At 38.4% G+C, this 5,927-nt stretch overlaps 1 long non-coding RNA gene across 1 annotated transcript; it reads left to right on the plus strand.

Annotated features, from left to right (window-relative positions):
• The first annotated feature begins 440 nt into the window (after positions 1-440).
• Positions 441-5,126, plus strand: LOC111347332 (uncharacterized). The gene is made up of 2 exons (XR_015997055.1): positions 441-693; positions 4,852-5,126. It is a non-coding gene; the product is annotated as an uncharacterized LOC111347332 (long non-coding RNA).
• The last annotated feature ends 801 nt before the right edge of the window (positions 5,127-5,927 follow it).

A 5,927-nucleotide genomic window follows, 5' to 3' on the forward strand; every position in this document is an offset into this window, starting at 1 on the left:
TATGGAGAAGGCTTTGCCTTTCAAACATCTTATTTGCATAAAATATTATACTTTACTAAATAGGGGACGCTTATCCAGAGGACGTTTCGGTTCCAGACTGGTTTAGTACAAATGAGTCTCAAATGTCAATAATCTCAGCAATTTTGTCCAAGTGATTAGTCAGAAATTCTAGCAGATGACCAGGATTAGCTGAGTGCACGAATAGCTTCCCTGAATTTGTAATCTTATTAATAAGAGATTCAGACGTAACCATTTCAACGTGGAGCTGTTTGAACTACTATCGGATATCAAGGAAGGCGAGTCCAATTTAGTAGCAATGGCTGTTGTTTAATACGGGCCAACTTCCGAGTGGGGTTAATTTCAGGCCAGCAGTCAAGCTCAGGTCCATGGATATGACAACGCACGCGCATAAAGCTAGATATTCAATTTGGTGACGTCAAAAAAAAGTCCAAAATGGCGCCTACTCTGAGAGACGCGATACACGTCCCCTTCTTAGTTCATTTCTACGTTCAGAAGTTTCCTTGTCCTTCAAAAACTATAGAGGCTTGCTGCAGAACAATAAGAAGTGTACGAAAATATGAGGTCTGTGTAACTTATGCGTGCAACTCAGTGGTAAAACATTTGAAGTTCGGTGTGTTTCAGTTCCGGCCCGCATATCTTCCCGACGAAACACCGGATATCTTGAAAAACAAGGTACGTAAAAATACCACTCAATGCCTTCAGAATCTCTGTAGGATTTACTTGTATTTGTGGTATTTTTCGTCGTAATGCAACCTTTTTCGCTCATTTCTGTATCATTGAATAAGTTTCGCCATGTGAGTCACTGCTCGAATTGATCCCGCCATGTTCTGACTTACGCTCTCTTGCAGACCAATGGAGAACAAACTGCTTTCTAAACATTAAGATGCCAGTTGTAAGGCAAAATGTCATAGAAAGCAGGAACGGTTCAGATCTGCGACACAACAGCAGTTCAAATGAAATTTTTAACTCCATATTAATCTGACAACAAAGAGATCCTTCGCTGTAACAATCTTGGCTTGAGGAAAAACGGTGCAATATTTTGGGTAGCTCCGTATCTAAGTGCCTATCGTGAGAGCTTTAATCGTAAACTTCATGAGATGTACATGAAAATTTGAGCTTTTCTAGGTGATATATCAGTAAACTCGGTTTTATTGAATGGCAATCTCTGAAGGAGCTTCGTTCCCAAATCACCATGTTTAAGTAGTCATATCAAACTCACGGTGGTACAAATAGTCTCTTACTGAATTTCGAGACCACGCCCACTTCATCGGCCCACTCAAATCGAGTGCAATTTTGGATGTTAGATCATCTTGCCAACTCTCTGTATAAAAAAAGTTAACAATGTACCACCGAAATATTGAACTATGATATCATGGCTTTCCATTTTGTGTATTTTCGTACTACAAAGTAAAGTTTTTCCCTCGTCATTCTCACCTTTTCCCGAGCGGGTCCGTCAAAATTAAGAAGGCGTTCGTGGTCAAAACAAGACCGAGCAAGGAGTCTTGGGCGATTTCTCTCTTACGCAAGCGCAAATTGAAAATGTACCGCCAAAATCAAAGAGAGGAACAAATTTCCTTTGTTTTGATATGTAAATTGTCGAACAAGGAGCAGATTGAACCTCGTCAAATGGCTAGTCAAAACAGCCACACCTTCCTCCTTTTGCTCGTTTCCTGTTTTATAAGCGTGAAAGCAGTGGGAGAAGAATCGGGTAGCTCGGAAAGCGCTTCACCATCGTTTGCTTACGAGATAAACAAGTAAGATTTGTAAAGTTATTTTCCGAAAGAGTCGGAATAAATACATCTTTTTCAGGTTAGATTGCTGTTTTTACCCTAAACGTCGTCCAATAAATTTTTGTTGCAGCCTACTAATCTATACAATTTCGAAGGAAAATATTCAGATCCTTCACCGTCCCCGAAGGGGGTTCTGTCCTGGTGTACCGGTTCACAAGAGAATTGCCATTGTTCTTTCTTTGTTTAGGAGTTATCGGTTAGCTATTGTGTATTGTTTGGTCTTTGTATTGGCTCTTGTGAACCGGTACACGAGGACAGAACCCCGAAGGGTCTCCACTCATCGAAGCGTGTACTGTAGCCAATGTAGTGAATTTTCAGTCTCTTGTTGGGTTTGTCAACCTCCGTGACTTCAACATCATATAATTTTGTATCTTTTCTTTGTGAAATGACCTTTTTAACAGGGGTGTATGCTGAGTATTCGCTGCAGAATCGCTTTGGTTCTCTTATCTCTCTTTTTGGCTTGTCCGCCATTTTGAAAATTTGCTCAGGAGGGCATCTGGGTTAGCGGCCGCGCCAGGCTGGAACCGACAAAAACAAATGTCCATCGCAGTGGGGAAACAGTTTGATATGTTCTAAATTCTTTCAACTGAATTCGAGGATATGAAAATATAGGTGATTATATCATTAGAAGTGCTAAAGTAATAAACTTCGTCATTTTGAAGGGGATGCAAGCTTTGCAAATTTATATTTGAAAAGATGCATACGTTTTACACTCCCATAAATTTGGGTATTAGAGATCAGAAATGATCAGATTATTATTCTAGTTGAGATAGATTCTACTCAATGAGGCCCTTCACTATACAACATCGAGGTTTGCAAAAAAAGAAAAAAAACCTCATTATAGCTCTCATCTCATTCCAAATAATACTACCTTTTTAAGTACATTAAAAAGCAGTTCCCTAAACTCTCAGTGATTGCGTTCAGATTTCAACTGGTCTTATCTGAAGAGTTGCTACATTTGAGAATAGATTCCTGTTATAACCAGTTAAAAACGTGCGATGATTTTCCCCTTCTTCACTGATTCATATTTTATATAAGTATAATTTCAGAGCTGAGAAAAGAGTTTCCAGCAATCTGATTGGTCGAGCGGTTCCTTATATGACGCTATATAAACCGCTCCACGCGGTTTATATAAAATGTTAAAATAAAATGTTAATAAATGTTCCTAAAATGTTATGATTTTAGACATTTCCCTGTTGTTCAGCTCTGAAATTATACTAAAACAATTATTCGCCTCAGTTTCGGTGAATTAATATTGTCGAATAATCCCCTCGACTTCGTCTCGGCGATTATTCGACGGTATTCACCTCGCCTTCGGCGAATAATTGTTAAATCGAAGTGTAATGTGGTGTAATCAATTTAATTTAAATGTAATGTAAATGCATATTAGTATATCAATAAAGTAAGGTTTACGTATGATGCACGATCCTCGCAGTAGATAGCGCTATTTAAGCAATAGCGAAAATCAGACCTGAAAGAAATCAGGCCTGTACGGGATTCGAACCACTGACCTCTGCGATACTAGTGCAGCGCTCTACCAATTGAGCTAACAAGCCAACTGGGAGCAGGCCGTTAAGTTGATTCGTAATAAACCCGTGAAAGTGATAAATCAGATACAATGAAAATATATGAAGTTCATATATTTTGAACTGCGGTATTAGATACGTATGATGCACGATCCTCGCAGTAGATAGCGCTATTTAAGCAATAGCGAAAAAGGCCTGATTTTTTTACAGGCCTGATTTTTTTCAGGTCTGATTTTCGCTATTGCTTAAATAGCGCTATCTACTGCGAGGATCGTGCATCATACGTATCTAATACCGCAGTTCAAAATATATGAACTTCATATATTTTCATTGTATCTAAAGTAAGGTTTGTTGACTTTTAGTTGTCCAGTGTAAAGGAAGGGTGAGAAGCAACTCAGGATTGACTCATCACTAGAGAGTAAGGGATGCTTTGGAGCTATGCATTACTTCTTTCTCAACAGAAAAAGTAAAATGTTAAGAAAACATTGTTTAAGTTGATGCCATAAAATTTAACTGCCAGGAAAAACGCTGTCAACTTAAGCACCAACAAAATGAACAACTTTTGTAGAATGTTCTTCAAACATTTAAATTGTCAATTTCGAAGAGAATTGATGGCATGCCACTATCAAGGATACTTGAAAGATTCAAAAGGTCCTGCCAAAAATATTTTTGACCATGTTCACACAGTATTTACAGCAAGCTAAGGGGTACAACTTACTCATCCGACCCACTATAGTAAGTAAAGTTGACAGGTTACACTGGCCGGCAAAACAGACTTTAAAAAGTGCTTAAATTTAAGTTGGGAACACCCATATTGTGCACATTCTTTTCCTAGTGTCTTTACACATGGAGACCTATGGAATTCATGAGCTTTCATAGGAAGTTATCGGTCGTTTTGTTCATGAATGGAGTGCTTATAACTAAGAAATCTGTTGGGTGTCCTAACCAGTATCATCAACTAACCATGTTAAAATGCAGGAATTCCTAATCTTTGCGTGTTTCGTCTCACGGAGTTGCCTGTTCAACTTATAACGATATTTTGAATTTTAAAGTTATCCTCCCTTAACAAAAAGGCATGAATACATAATAAACTTTAAGGAAAATTTATATCCACTGGTAATGTGGTAGTGCTCGAGCCTGTAAAAATTGACAAATATTTATTCTCTTCGTATCTTCCCTTGAACTGATCTCTTGATATACTGACAACTGTCACAACGTTTTCCCTTTGGCTCTCACCGTTCGCGGCATGCGATTCCCTTGCAAAAGTAGTTCCTTCCTATCTTATCTTCTTGCCTCCAGAACTGACGATAGGCCCTTTCGCGGGCAAGCTACTGTTTTGGTTAAGCAGATTAACCAATAATGATCACAGAAAATAACATTTTGGCTGTGGTCCGAGTTGATGAAACTTATATGGGTGTTAATTAACATGTCTGGTTAATAAACATAACCGGTTCTACTAATGGGTCATTTTATATGCATTTACTGTACATAGCTAGTATTTTTGTATTGTTTAGGTAAGACAGCCACAGTTACTAAGCCCCCTTAGAACAGAATTGAAGGAACTCAGGTCACGGAATTGCCGAACACCGAGAACCTCCAGAGGAGTTTTCACTGTTTTTGACCTGAACATTTTGTCGTTTAATCACCAATTCACCAAGTCAGAAGATGTTATAGCCTGGTTACAAACAATGAATATTGATCGCGAAGTAAAGTGTGTTTTTCTATGTTATGTATGATAGAATAGGGTGACCTTTGTATCACTGAATAAACTGCATTGTTAATGATGAAATGAGAGATTTAAGATTCATCTTGGCTGCTGGATATCCCGTTTACGTTTATTTTGCAGACTGAAATCTTGTAAGTTAAGCTCGGGAAGCCAAGACAACGTCCCAAAAATTTCAATACTACAAATCTAAGGTGTAATTCTAACGCCCTTTTTGCAAAGTTGTGGTTTTTCAAATTTTTTTTTTCCAACAGCTCTGTAGAATTAGGGGGCGGGGGGGGGGGGGTCATCATGCTTTGTATCAGAACAGAAGATGATCATTGACTAGGTCGGCCCAAGGAAAGGGCGCACGTGCTATGCCGCTTCGCACCTGCTATGAAATAAAAATCGCGTGCAGGGCTTAGCTTGTGGTTTGGCTTTAGTGAGAATAATATAGTAACTGGATAAGAAAGACTAAAATAACTAAGAAACAGTCACGAAATAGTGTTTTTGTGCTCCACTTGAAAAGTAACCTGGGATCAAACAGACATTCCATGACGGAATGTGTGGCCTTCGTCACTCTTAAAAGGGAAGTAAACAGGCTCCCGAGCGGAGAAAATAATTTAATTTGTTATATGTTCATTGATAAGTTGGAAAATTAAACCTTGTGTAAAAATTCTCATTCTGGTTCCGCGCCGCCTCCATACGACATCTGCCCATATTGTGATACATTCCAAATGAGATATTTAAAATCCCTTCCTGATGTTTATTTTCATATCAGATAATTAAAACGTGCTGGAATGGTTTTCATATATATTTTCTTATCGGAAGAATGAATTGAGAACATTTGAGGACCATAAATGAACGAGTCCTCTCAACAATACACTT

Source organism: Stylophora pistillata, chromosome 2, assembly GCF_964205215.1.
Source record: "Stylophora pistillata chromosome 2, jaStyPist1.2, whole genome shotgun sequence".
In the NCBI taxonomy this organism is placed as follows: Eukaryota; Metazoa; Cnidaria; class Anthozoa; order Scleractinia; family Pocilloporidae; genus Stylophora; species Stylophora pistillata.